The sequence below is a fragment of the Rhinolophus sinicus genome, chromosome 11, assembly GCF_057876585.1.
Source record: "Rhinolophus sinicus isolate RSI-liver-muscle chromosome 11, RSI-T2T, whole genome shotgun sequence".
In the NCBI taxonomy this organism is placed as follows: domain Eukaryota; kingdom Metazoa; phylum Chordata; class Mammalia; order Chiroptera; family Rhinolophidae; genus Rhinolophus; species Rhinolophus sinicus.
In genome coordinates, this window is record NC_142511.1 from 7,912,113 (window position 1) to 7,927,067 (window position 14,955).

Sequence of the window (14,955 nt, forward strand, 5' to 3'; positions counted from 1 at the left end):
ATAGATCCCATATAGTTTCTTTGCAAACAGATTTAAAATCTGAATCCCTATATATGCTCAAATAATAGAAGTCTTTCTGCATCTTTGTAGCGATCACAGTTGTAAATGTAAATAGACTATAATATGAAACCCTCAAATTCTGAGCATAGTGCGAAGAATTCCTGACTACCTCCTTCTTACTCCTTATGACCTGAATTCCATTAATACTAAAATGGGCAAGGGAGAGTTGACAGATGCCTGGCAGTAGAAGAAGTGTTATCCATTTTATATTTAACCATTAATGACCACTGGCCTGTCTGTCCTACAACACTACATCTTTAAACCAGCCGGACTGGCCCACAGAACCTCAGCTGAGGGCCAGTAAACCTAAGTCTGGCTCTCCAGTGACGTTCACGATCCTTGGCTTGGACCCTTTGGCTTTGCTCTCTCTCTTCATCTGGTTTCCCATTCTGCTATGATGGCTACCCAGTTTATGACCCTCCTGATAATGAACCACTTAGTCGTGAAAACCAAGCCCAGTGTTCTAGGTTTTGGCCACCAGTGCTCAATAAGAGCTCAATTCATTCTTACTCACTGGCTGTTTCCAGCTGTAGCCACTTAGGGAAAGGGTCTACACAACCTGCCACAGCGTGCTATGCATTGGAGTATGAGGCCGACCCACAGCCCACCCAGGACTGTGTTGATGACATTGGAAAGTGGGAACCACCTTTTGGTTATTACAGTGGCACTTGGAAAGTGTTCAAGATATAAGCCAGGCAGTAGTAGGTAAATTTGCCTAAATGAGTGGATCTGCTTGCCGATAATTGGGACTCTTATTATCTACTTTGGAAATCCACAAGGTCAAAACTAGAAGAATTCACTAATAGGGAAAAATGGCTGATGGGTATGTGGTTTCTCCTGCAACAGAATTCTGTCCATCCAGTCACAGGAGCACAATGGAAACGGTGACTGTCACTTCTCTGATCCTACCTGATGGTGTAGCCGTTACATCCCCCAGTGTTGAATACTCTGAAGGTGAAGAGCACTGTCCTTTTCCAGGGCACGGGCTGAGGGCAGTGGTGGAAACTTCTGACCACTCATCTCTTTTCAGCATTTGCACTTTCCCGCCTGCTGAGTTTTCTTTCTACCTGCTCTATACAAGGTTGAGAATGCAGTGTAACCTTCCAAACAATTGTGCTTCTTTCCGTTTCTCCTTGTGTTGCGAGCAGTTCTGGCTTTTTATAATTTGATGTTAAATGATTAGGTGTGTAATTGCCTGTGACTGTTTTATCTTTATTAGGGATCATGCTTCTTGCCAACCCTTTCTCCCCTTTAAATACTTCTGGCTTTGTATTCTACTTCGTCTGAAATTAAAATTCCCATCCCTGCTTTCCTTTTGTTTGTGTTTGTTTGATAAATATTTGCCTTTCTTTTATTTTTAACCTTTCTCTGCCTTTGCTGCCAACGAGCCCAAGGCACATTGCTTTATTGCACTGTTTACAATGCAGTGGGATTTCACTGTATGAAAATGCTCCCAGCTTTTATTCTGAAAATGTATCACATGGTCCTCAAGCCTCTGGTATCCTTTAGGACTCAGTAGCATTTTTACCTTTGGGACATTTATCTCCCAGAATTCGGTGGCCTTTGTCAATGGTTCCCTCCCCGCCCTGTTCATTCCCATTCTATCCCACCAAGATCATTATACTTCCTGACCTGAATTCTTGAAATAGAGAAAGGGCGATCCTGGTAAGGACTGCTGGACAGACAGACCTGTGACCCTTGGGGAGCAGTGCCTAGTTTTCTGGTCTTTACAGGGACCAAGGAACAAAGAAAGAATGTTCCATTTCCCATTCTTCTTTGAGCATGGTGCCATTTCTTATTTGCTGTCTTAAAAAAAGAAAAATCATGCTTTGGTTTCTCAATTCAAGTCTAATACATTTGAAATCAGGAGAAAATCCTCACAGGTTTCAGCTGTCAGTCTTGGTTTTTGGTATTGATGAGGATTTTCATGTTTTTTGTTTATTTGTTTTTCATTTGTTTGTTTGTTTTTGTATTGTTGGTATTTAAGTGGGAAGCAGGGAGAAATTATCTTATGATATTCATGTGAGATGAACTGAGAATGATACACGTGGAATTTGTAGCATATTTTAACACCGAGTGGAAGCACAAGCCATTCCCCATCTTTACTTTTTACCATCCACCCTTGACACGGTGTGCCCGTTACCCATCAACTTGTTTCTCAACTCAAAATCCACTCTGATAACCCTCATTTGTAACACTAGAACCGAATTTTATAAATATTTACCCTTTGCCAGCTGGCACAGTGTTAAGTTTGTCAGTGGAGGGTTCTGGAGAGACACCGCAGGAAGAAGGGGCCTACCTGCCCGGTTTCGGTGTGCTCTCTTCTCTCTTCCTGCTGTGACAAGCTCAGCAGTGGTGTGAAGAACACCTATGGTCACGTCCATCAGCCATTTGGCATTCCCAGTTGGTTGGCTTCCAACTGGCTCTTGATGAAGCTACCAGACAAAGATGGTAGCTTGTGAACTGTAGTCCCACTGTGTGTCAGGGGTTAATGGCATCCCGTTTCCCTTTGACGAAGAGTTCAGCATTGTACTCAGGCCCAAAGGCATAACCAGCTGATCCCCAAATTCCGTCTGTGTGAATCTATCTCCTAGTACCATTTCCACTTTCATTCTGTGTCAGTCAGGCTCCAGCCAGGGACATGGAAATTAGAATAGGAAAAGTTTGATGTAAATAACTGTCGACTAGTAACAGAAGATTGACTACTAAGGGGTAAGGAGAATCCTAAATAATAGAAGAATGGTGGATGACGGGAACAACCATTACTTTTAGGGGTGATGGAAGACTATTTGAGGAAGGAACAAATGCGAAAGAGGCTGCGATGGGATCTCATTGGAGAGAGTGGGTGGTGGCACACTGGGTGGCAGAGAAGTTCCCTGAGGTGCCACAAGCTGGGCTGGCCATAAGGAAACCCCCCAATAGGGTACTGATTAAAGCTCAGTAGGAAACTGCCTGGGGCGCCACTGGGACTTGCTGGAAAGCTGCCACGGGGGAGCTGATGAAACTTTCTGAGAGGTGACCCACTGGGCACTGATGAAATTTGACAGGCAGCTACCCACTAGGGTGCCAATGAAACTTTCTCTCGGAAGTCATCCACTGGGGTCCCTTTGAGACCTGCTGGGAAGCCAGCTAACATGCTGGTGGGACTTGCTGGGATGTGTGGGTGTCACTGAAACTCGTTAGGGGGTGAGCACCACTGGACTAAAGCTCTGGTGGACATCAAGCCAGGAGAGGAAACCAGGTAGGAATCAGGAAAACATGCCCCTGTCTCTTGCAGTGGCTCTCCTGTTACGTTCGACTGGGAAAATATGACGTCATGCTAACTGGCAAAAGTGCAATGCTTGCGTGGTCTGTCCCTGGTATCACAAAGCAGGGGAGTGAAGGGTGGGTTTGGAATGAGTTGATAACTGGCAGGAAAGGTCTTGTCTACCAAGAAGAAACCCCTTTTCTCTCTGCCTTTCTGTGTTTCAGATAAGATTTCCTTTAAGGTCCTGGCTTTAATACTTAAGACCACTTTTCAATAATGTCTAAATAGATTGACCTCACTGGAAATGCATATTTTCTCTTTTTAATGTTTTGAACTTATTTTAAGTCCAAGGCAAACATAAAGTATAACTACCTCATTAGCTTATTCAGTATAAATACACATTCTGATTGAGATGGAAAACACGTAATAGATACTCATAAATATAAAATTGTAGTGGGTTCTGAGGTTTACCTTAAACTATCACTTATCAAAGCCAAGTATTCTAATTTAAAATTGAGTGGGATATTCAAATGAAGACCCATGTGGAAATCTGCGTTCTTTCTTCTCTCTCTCGTTCTCACTCTGATTCTTTCTCACTCACTTGTCTATAGTTGTGCTCTGATCCTTTTTATCCTTGTGGGTAATTGGAGTTGATTCATAACAATTTAGGTCTGATACAATGAGTGTGTATGTGTCTGTGTGTATGTGTGTGTGTATGTGTGTATGTGTGTACACGTGGTATAATATGCATTGCTGTATTTTATTCCAAGGAGAAGAAAGGCTTCTGAAAAGTTTACTGTAAATTGATTTGTAAAAGTATTCTATGTGGCATGTGTTGTGTTTGTGTATGTGTGTGCGTGTGTTTCTGTGTATAGAAAGAGCTAGACTATTTGTTACTCAAAAATATTTATTAAGTGCCTACAATGTGCCAAGTATTATTTTTCAGTTGAGGAAAAACTGAGACTCAAAATATACAAATTCACCTGATTTGAGATGAGCACAAATGCTAGAATCTGAGTAATTTGTTTTTAGTGAAGAAAAGTTCTATTATATGAATGGAAAACTGTTTCAGAAATATCCCCGTGTCTACTACTGTCCAAGAAATACTGCATCCTCCCTCAAACTGTATTTGGATTGGTGTAACGAGTTTAACTGACCCTGGAATAATTACAGAACACCTATGTTTTAAAGGTGTTTATGTAAATGACTTATTCATTTTGAGGAAACCATGAAACCAAGAAATGTAGATGTGGGCTCCAACGAATGCAGGTGAACTGGTGATATTTGATGGGGAAGGTGAAAAAGGGTGGGATTGTAAACACAGTCTGGACTTCGGGGAAAGTTCAGGAAATGAATTATCTAGATTAGGGCACTTTTATGGGCAGAATCCAGGGGATTTGAGGTCATTAGAAAAAGAGATATTTTGACCCAGCTTTTATAGAGTCCTAGCCCAAACGAAAAATACCTTACTCCACAGAGGAGAGAAAATCTGAGAAAAAATATTTCACTATCTTGGAGATTAGAAGTGCAGGTAAACCATGAAGGGGAGCTATAATTTTGAAAGGCTTGTCTATGTGTATCTTTATCAGTTTTCTGTTGCTGTGTAATACTATTACTACGTAATTATCACCTTAAATCAATACACATTTGTACTCAATTTGTGAGGTGCAGATTTTAGGTCGGGCTTAACTGGGTCCTGTGTAAGGTTACAATGAGGTGCCAGCCAAGACTGGGTTCTCCTCTAAAGGCTAAGTTGGGCACGTCACATGGTGGTTGGCATTTGGTTCCAAAAGGCCGCCAGACTGAGGGCCTCGGTTTCCTGCTGGATGTTGCACAGAAGCTTCCCTCAGCTTCTTGCCACATGACCCTCTCCATGGGCAGCTCACACCTGGCAGCTTGTTTCTTCAACGCCAGCAAAAGCGAGTCTCTCAGCGAGAGTACCTTTCAATCGTAGGTGACATCATCAGAAGTGACACTGTCCTTTTCGCCATATTCAGTTGGTTAGAAGCAAGTCACTGGTCCTACCCACACTCCAGTTGAGGGAGTTACCCAGGGCTGTGGATTCTAGGAGGCAGAGATCACGTCTACCCCAAAACGTTAGCCTGGGCTGCTTGAACGTGCGCCTACCTTGGAGTCGTAAGTGTCTAAGTGTGTGGGTCTCATATCCTGACAGAGCCACACCGCACGCTGTATTTATGTAGTTTCAACCTACTAGACGGCTTGGGCCCCACCGGACACGGGAGGAATTCGCATGAAGGGAAAAAGTGTGAGGGAAGAGGAAAGACTCCAGGAGTAAGGGCTGCTCATGAAATTCCCCAGTTCTCGGTAGGTAGTCTTCTACCAGAGAATGTCCTCTCACTGCCCATTGTCTAGATATCGACATGCATTTTATAAATAATCCATATCCTTATTTTATTCCCAAGTTCATTTTCCCTACTGGTTAAACTTCAGCCCCCCTCCCCCGCCGAGCACCAATCTCCATGATTCAAATGGCATTATTCTAGTATTCCTTAAAGTGAAATTGAATCAGTAATATCAGTTCATTTCCTAGAAACTCATAAAATTATGTAAAATCTAAAAGTGAGAAAGTTTGGTTATTCAAATCATCTGTGTTTTGACGCTTTTCATAATGTTGGATGATTGAGAGTTAATTGTTTTAGCAATTTTGGTCTAGTGTGTAAATGTATGTGTGTGTGTATTTCACTAGACGCCAGGCAGTATTTTAGAAAAGGCTAATGTGCATTGAATTCAATAACTACATTTTAAAATGATTTAACTTTTTAAATGATAGTGCCATTCAAAACGGTATTTTTTTTTTAAGTAAAAACATAAATGTTTTTGGAAAGAGCAGTGTCACCCCAGATTTTTCTCCTTTTCTCTCTCTTTTTTTTTCCCTGCACAAATCTGCATTTTTCTATTTACTTTAAGCAAACTAAGCTGAACACATAAAGTCTGAGTCAAGAAAAAATAATGAATACACACAGTGTGCTCTTGTATGATTCTGTATTCAAGGCAACCACCCTTAAACAAAATGTACCTTTTACAGTAAAAACCTTTACCATTAGGCTAGTATAGACATCACATTTACAATGACATCGGAGTTCTGCCTCTGACTCTTGCATACATAACATAAAAATTCACATACACGTTATTAACATACTTGCCATGTTTTCTTAACCATGCTTGTGTAAAGGTGAGGATCATGTGGTTTTAAAAAGGAGTAATCAAAGACTAATGGAGATCTTGTTTGGTTTGGAATGCTCAGGACTCACAGAGACATGCAATTTAGGTACAAGTACACTCGTTCAGGCACTTTTGTTCTCTGTGTGGAGCCTCTGTTCTTCAAGTTGTCTTTCCTGAAACAGGGATTGCAAAAAGTAGATAATCCAGAGAGAAGAACCCACAATTAGCTATCACCAAATAACCCATGATTTTCTGTTTGCAATTTAAGAAGTATGATAACAGGCAGGGTTAATGCCGTCTCAGGCTGACTTACCCTGGGTGCCTTGGCTCTTCATATCCCCCTTTTGGTGGCACCCCTGTGCTGTGACAGAAAGATGTCTTTAGCCTGAGAAAGCTATTCTTGAAAAGGTAGATCTGCTGACCAAGCAGACAGAGCCTTCATCACTAAGTCACATATTTGGAGGATTTCTGGGTCACCCTCCATTGTCTGTGGAGAATCCAATGTAGACATGGGATGTTGGGTAGGTGGGGTGGGGTGGAAGGATGTGGTAGAAAGGAAAGCAACTTTCCCACAGAACTTCACTTCTATGACTTTAATAATCCCAGAGAGTTTCTGGGAGGAAGTGGCTTTGTTTTCCACTTGGGAGATGTTGGAACTCAGTTGTGAATATGTTTTTTCTTGGATACTCCGTAGGTTACAGGTAGGGCTGGGGTGAGGTTATAAGGCCTCTGAGCCCTAGTCCCGGGGCCTGCAGCCGGAACACAGCTCAATGCCTTGGCTTTCCATCCCTAATGTAATCAGTTTGTGAGCCTGCTCTTGGTAATAGGATCATTCCATCGCTATTACCTGTCATTCTGCTTCATGCTCCATTATTCTCTGGAAGCCTCATTGCTGTTGCTTTACCAATTCCTATTGTACTTCAGTTATTTGGAGCTCATATTTGAAAGGCCAACACTTTCCCTTCCTCCTCTGCCTGGATTGGGCTCCTGTACCCCGCCAGACCTCCCCTTCCCCTACTGTCCTATGTACAACATTCGGACCACCTCCCTTTTTACAGCCTCGGAAAGTGAAGGGCTCCTTCCTTCCTTTTGCTGGGGGCCGCGTGTTAAAGCATGTGTTTATTCTCTGGCTTCTCATCTTTTATTTGTAGGAGACGGTTTCCCTGTAATGCTCTGGGATGATGGGAAGTATTCTGTCTTGCTGCCCAGACAGGCATTATAGAAATGAAATGTGTATTGCATTTTTACTCATGTGATCATCTTCTTCCCGAAAGCAGTTTCGCAAATTAACGTTGAATCTGTTTTTGTTTCTTAAGCAAGGAAAGAATTATAGCTGCTCAATTGTTCCCTAGGTTTCTTACCCAACTTCCTTTTCCCAGAATGATTTGTCTATACAATAAAGGGGAAGGAGGAGAATCCACTGGAGAGGATTGTGATTGTCCTGGCCGAAGACAGATGGCGTGGTGACCGGCAGGTCTGCTTGGGGAGACACAGTGAGCTGTTTGGGTCTTTCCAACTGTTTGCTCTCATGGGGTTCTAGAGGAAAAACAAGGAAAGGTCATGGACAGGGTCTCATTTAGGCGATTATTGAAGGATGGCTAGACTATTCTAGAGAAAGCCTTTACTAAATTAAAATGTGACCCTGTTTGAGATGGTCCTTAGGGGGATATATTCTGAGAACCAGTTGAGTGACAGCTTTGGTTGAAAGCAAGAACAAGCACAAATAGCTTAGGAGGTCTTGGGGTCGGTGTCTTTCTCTGAGGAATAAGTGGGTTTCCAAACGGTGACTCTGAAACAGTGGCTCCGCAATGGTATCTGAAATTCCACTATTAGGAATTGTTTTCTTCAAGTCTTGACAATCTTTAGAGGTCTCTTTAAAATCGCAAATAACTATTTATTAGAAGTAAAGATGTTTTAAGTTGTTATCAACCAGAGGTATTCATTCTCTTATGGACCTTGAAAATTCAAAAAATAGACCAGGGTCTGGCTAGTATGCAATTTAGTGTAGGCATTGGGAAGTTTGGGGGAGCGTGGGAAACAGAGAAAGTGGTGCTGAAAAGAGGGGTGAGTTTAAAATGTCACCTGCTTCCCAGTTTTGCTCAGGTCTGGCTTATCCTTATAGTCTGTATTCGTGGCAGCTGGTGGCGAGAGCACAGAAAACAGAAACAAATCAATATCTCCAGGGTTCTGTCATTTTGCCAGCCTGCTGAGGAGACAGACATTGTTGACGGATTTGACCGTAAGTTCTGGTTGAAATGCTTCTCAGGCCATGTCTGGTTCTGTGTAGCTATAACTATGAAGACAGGAAGTGTGGTGACTGGAGTGGCAGCAAGGCCCAAGTCCAGACCCCTGTCCTCTTGCTTTTGGCTGCATTATCTCGTCTCACCACATGATTTAGGGATAATCTCTTCCGTTCTTTGACCCTTCATTTCTCCATAAGCAAATGAGCCATCGATGTCGCAAGGCTTGGAGTGCGAGGAAGCGCAAAGAACAGAAGGGAGTAATATTCCAAATCTGATGTCAACCGAGGATTGACACATTCTTCTGGGAACACTGTGGAGCTTCTGTTGGGAGTCCAGGAACTTTACAGGGAAAGGGAGCCAAGGGGAGAGAGGGAGAGTCTCAGAGAGGCCCAGCATGCGTTTTAGGTCCTACTATTTCAGGTAAATTTGGGACTTATTCCAGGTGCTGCCTTGAAAATCCTCAAGATGTGAGTTTGCACATGGCTTCTGTATGGCCACAGAAAAGTCATCTACCCCTTCTCCCTGCCCTGTAGGTAGTGTTCTAGCAATGATGCAGATGGAAACTCATGCCCATTAAGCTTTATTCACAGGACTGTGTTGTTCCCTCACGAAACCCCGCATGTTTTCACTATTCCCCAGGCTTGGCCTCTGAATGTGGCTGGGGAAGTGTCACTCCTGAATGAATAGTTGAATGAGTGCCCCGGGATGAATAGTAGGTAGGAGGGACTCATCGGTGCAGTCAAATGGGGGCTCCAGTGTTCACTCTTCTTTAGGCAAGGCGTCTGGTGGAGATGCCCACTGGAGGCAAAGAGCGTATGTTTGTAGTTGCTTCCAGTGGGTGATTCTGCTTCCGGTGCAGCACTAGGAAGCGCATTCTCTGCCTGTCAGCCAGCAATTGTTTTGACTCTTTTGTTGGTATTCCACCTATTTTATAATCTGCTTTAAAACTATGGGTTTTGAAACTTGGTGAGACAGGGCCTTTGAAAGGAAGTGCTTTTGGCCGTGTGATGTAAATCTGTTTCTCTTTAACAGGACAAGGGGCATTTGGATGGGACTTCCAGTGTTACAGCCAGGCGTGGTAACAACTGTGCCCAGAATTAGAAACGAGCAAAGCAAATTAGGCAGTCCTGGGGCCACCAGAGTCCAATCCGGAACTTACAAATAGGTCACCTTCTAGAAAGAGATCGGCATCTCCAAACATGGATATTTTGAGGAGCCAACTTCGGGGCAGAGACTTCGATAGAGGGTGGGGGGAAACTTCCGCTTTCCCAGGATCCAGGGATGGAAGGAGAAGTCTGCTTTGTGCAGTAATTCATCATTTCTCAGTCATGTGAGGAAAGAATCAGAGTTACTACTGAGATTCCTCTGTTTTTCTCAGATGAGAATCTTCAGAGCAGCGCTTGAATTAATTTTCCCCTCCCAGTTAGTCTGATCCTTTAGTGCAACTGCTCAAAGTACCAGCATTGTTCTGCCTGAGAAGGCTGATGGTTTGTGTCCTATAGAACAAAGAGGGGGCCAGAAGGCAAAATGGGGAGCCAGAGCCGAGACCACCCCTTTTTGTATTGTTTTGGAGAAACAGCAAAGCTCTCTAAGGATGGATGCTATTATTATTATTTGGTTTTGCTGTTGGTGGTGGAAAGATTAATGAGGACTCCGTCTCTCTAGTCCACTCTAGATTCCATCCATCCTACTTCCATCTGCTGCCAAATCCAGAGCATACATTCCTTCTTAGCCCACACCCTCTTATTTCAATAAGAATCAATAAAACACAGTGGGGGAATGGAGAGAAATCTGATCCTTTTTTACTATTTAACCTTAAAAGAGCTGTTTCTACAGAAACCACTGGCATTGCTCTTTGGCCAATGGTGGCACTTCTTGGATAAATGAATTACAATATTGTGTTCAACTCAACAACTGGAAAGTTGGGACATTAAGCAAAAACTTACCCTGGGCAAGAAGGATTGTGTGAAACTCCTTGGGTTCTCCACCACATCCTGCCCATTCATGGGTTTTCTGAACTCCCACCCCAATACCACTATCACCTCATCTATGAAAATAAATACCATGTTAGAGCTGGAAGGGATCGTCGAGAGAACCTAGTTCAACCCCATCATTTCACAAATTTGCAGACAGAGGGTCAGAGTGGTTAAGAGACTTAACCAAGGGTTTAGAGATAAGCAGAGGGCAGTCAAAACCGGAGCCCAGGTCACATGAGTTAGACTCCTTTCTGCATTACACCATGCTGTTTCTCAAAAAGGATAGTACAGATGCTAGACAGTTTCTCCTCAACTAGCCTAGGTTCCAGGTATCAAACTGTGGTCAGCCTTTTCTGGCTACCTGAGGATGATGGGATACTGACTAGAAAAATTCATGAGCTGATGTCATCCTGATTTTGAGTTTGAGCCAAAATTAAATGCTTCTTTGTTATGATAGTGTAATCTTAGTGTGCTCGAAATCCCATCATTTCTTTTGGTCTCAGTTTCCTTATCTCTAAAAAGAGGAATTTGGGTTGAATGACCTTTAAGGTCCATTTCCGTTTTAATAAGCTGTGATTCCTTTAACATCATTGCTAAAGGTCAGCAGTTATATTTAAGAAATGGGGTCTTCCATCAACCTTCACATGGAGAAACGTAATTGATTCTGATTGACTCTGGAATACTGTGTTAGCTTCCTGAAATTCCTCCAGGGTGGCTCAGACCTTAGGGGAACCTTGGACCAATACTGTGGGGAAGTGGTGGGCAGACCGGCCAGGACTTCGCACATTCATCAGGAAATACCCAGTTTCCCAAATGTGGGCCTTGGCTGAAAGCTTGGCCGACTTCCCTCTAGGAGCCTCAAGGAATGGAAAACTAAAAAGAGGTGCCTGGTTTGGCATGCACTGGGAGGCAGCTCAAGACAGGTTTGATAGTGGGTCTGTTCACTCCCTCTGCAGAGTATCTGCTTTCTGGTGTCAGCCTTACCTTGTTCCTCACCCACCACCAAAAGGTGGAGGCGATCTTTGGGAATTTGCCTCTTAGTCTATCTTTAAATATAGATGTTGACTCCTTTCAGTATAAGTTCCCTAAATTTGTTAGTCAAAATTTGAGACCCACCCATACTGAATTTTCTTCAATTAATTTTTTTTTCCCTTCAGTTCTCAGTGGTAGGGGAGGAAATGGTGAATTTTGGCTCAGTTTTCAGAGCGCCGCCTGTCTGTAAAACATCAGAGGTAACGTTCCAGGATATCTATGTTGCCTTTCCAAATCCTATTTATTCATTGAGATCAAATCATACTCACTGATAAAACTTTCTCTGAAACAGCCATGAGTTTATAATCAGTAACACATGATTTAATTATTTTTTTCTCTTCGGCTATAGTGAAAGTTTCTTCAGAATAGGGGAAATGTTTTATGCTTTTGATCTATCCTATGGCTTCTACGTGATAATTTGTGCCTAATATATTGGAGCACACTGATCAAGCAATGGGGCCAGTTTCTCCCGGAATCAGTCTTGTTATTTTATAGTCTCAGCCTATGGAATGTATTGATATATTATTTTAACTTACACATATCCAGACCTGGGTGGTTCTGGGTTTCCCTCCTGGAGAGCATCAAAAGCTTTGAAACTTAAAAAAAATCACAGATGCTGGGATCGCACCTCAGGCCTACAGAATCAAAATCTCCAGGAGACAAAATCTGGGTGTCTATATTTTTTAAAATGTCCTGAGTGTAATGTACAACTGTGGTTGAGAAAGCCTGCCTCACGACATATGAAGGTCACCCCTGTATGGCATTTTGCCAACAAAGATTTCCCAAGTACGGGCATCACTCACAGACCCAACCACCAAAGGCGACACACACATCATTACACAGGACGGTGCGAGGATTCTGCCTGGGCGACCACAAGCACGTTATATACAGAGGAGCCAGGCTAGGATTAAAATGCATTCTGAACAGGGATTCTTCAGTCCAAGGCATTTTTTAAAACCCTCAAACAGTAATGACTTTGGGGAGTGAGGACCAGAAGAGAGAGTAGAAGCTTATCCAGAGACGTGGAGAGACAAAGAGCGAAGTTAGGATTATGGGTAGGTAGCCGTCTACAGAGTGTGATTTCTAAGGCCCTACGGACTCAAAATTCCGTCATGAAAAACTCATTCCTTTGGCTTGAAACTTTGTCTCCTGTTAAAATGGAAATACCTGTGAATCACATCTGACTGGGTTCATCGTATCCTTACCTGAGAACACATTGTGATGAGGTGTGAGGAAAGATCTGGAAAAAACGGGTGGGAGGGTGAGGAGCTCTTGGCAAAGGAGGAAGCACACTTAGCAGGGCATCTTGCGAACTGCAGCAGCTGGACAAATCGAGCCAGTTTGATTTGCTATCATTCGAGAAAACTGCTCAAAATGAAGACAGACCGTTAATATTCTATAGTTTCCCCCCCGACTACCCCGCTGAGAGGCTTCTTGGCTTACCCTGACCTAAACTGCTAGCTTTTGAATTGAGAAGAAAGCAACAGGAGAGCAGCCTCTCCCCAGGGAGATGGCCTCGTGGTCTGGGCTGGCCCTGAGACTGAGGGCTCTGAGATCCAGCCTGAGGATTTTCCTCCGACTCTCTGTGTGGCCTCCAGCCAGTCTCCAAACAGCTTTCATTTCCTTGCATGTCAAACCAAGACAAATACCTGACTTCCCACCTCTCTGGGGCATTGTAAGTCTCCAGGCTGCCATTGTCGTTACCACTTGTCTGAATCATAAGAAGAAAGCTTTTGAGATATTTAAAGACTAATTATGTTTACTATTCGCATGATCTTGATGATATCTGAACGTATGTAGCTTTAGGTGGAGAGGAGAATGCATCGGGAGGGTGGGAAAATGGAGAACACAACTTCACTCAGAAAAGCAGTGTTTGTAGTGGAAGAGAAACGCAGAAGGGGGTTTGGGGTTGAGGTGTGAGGGAGAAAAGTCTACAATTGGTACCAGATGCCATCAGAAGCTAACGACCTGACAAACACCGTCCTCGTAAAACAAATTCCTTAAAAAGGAAGCAAATGGAAATATAAGCTAGTGAAAGAATTTGCAGCAGCTGCCCTAAAACCATTTCTCACTTCATAAACAGGTCTGGGTTTGGTGGTTTTTCTTTCTTTCTTTCCTTCTTTCTTTTTAGTCTTGGTCTTATTCATGCCGCTTTTCCCCTCCCCTGTGCTCTCAGTCTGCCTCCCTTGCTGCCAGTGCCGGATGGACTTCTCACACTGGGAGTCATAGCAACAGTAGTTCACGGAACCCCATCCTGATGGAAGGAGGTTCATTCAGAGTCCTTGTTTTGTGTCTTAGCATGTTTTTATCCTCAATGATGACATGGTATCATTGGATGGAGTCGCGGAAAACAGCACGTGCTATTATTTCACATTAATTTCTTGGCAATAAGCTGACATGGACCACAACTGTTAATGACTCTGTTTTCCAATACTCTCTGTTTAACATGATGAAGAAGTACTGCATTTTGTGGACTGCAGAGCATGTGGCATGTATGGCACTTGAAGCTTTTTAGCATTACTAAGGACGTGTTCTGATTTCATCCCATGAAGGAGAGTTAGCTTTCAGATTCCTTATCCAGATAGGTCGAACAGAGACTCAGAGATAAAGATGTATATCCTGTTTTGCATGCGCAGTTGTCAGCGTTGAGTTTGGGGGAGTTTATACTGACAATGAACAACCCCTTTCCCCCCCAACTCATGTATTTCTTCCTCCATCAAGCTTCATGGAGTGAGTCCCATTTTGATAGCCATTGACTTACTTTGTTGTCTGTAATACGAACAAATTTAATCCAGCAAATTTTTATTGTATCTATGCAGCAAGGTATATGGTAAATATAAAAGTGGGTAAGCGTATTTGTCTTCAAGAAGTTTATAATCTGGCTGGAATATTCAGCATTTAGGAGATACTTAGACATTAATTGCTTCATGTATCAAAGGACGAATAACAATAATTAACTAAAAAACAAGCACACGTACATACATGGTTATAATACAAGGTAGAGTAAAAGAAGCATTAGAAGGGAGTTATCTTTTTAAATTTCCCTGGGAGGTCCAAAGGAAGATGATATCTGGAGGGGCTTCATGAAGAAGGAAGGCCTTTTAGAAATCTCAGTAAATTGCGCAAAGGTACAGAAGTGGGAAAATCAAAAAGTGTGGGTGGCTAACAGGAAACAGGCCACTGAGGGTGGGACTTGGGCCACTTGCTGGGGAGC

General features: G+C 43.0%; 1 protein-coding gene across 1 annotated transcript in view; it reads left to right on the plus strand.

Moving 5' to 3' along the window:
* PAPPA2 (pappalysin 2) overlaps positions 1 to 14,955 on the plus strand; it is a 219,805-nt gene that overhangs the window by 133,158 nt on the left and 71,692 nt on the right. The window lies entirely within an intron of this gene.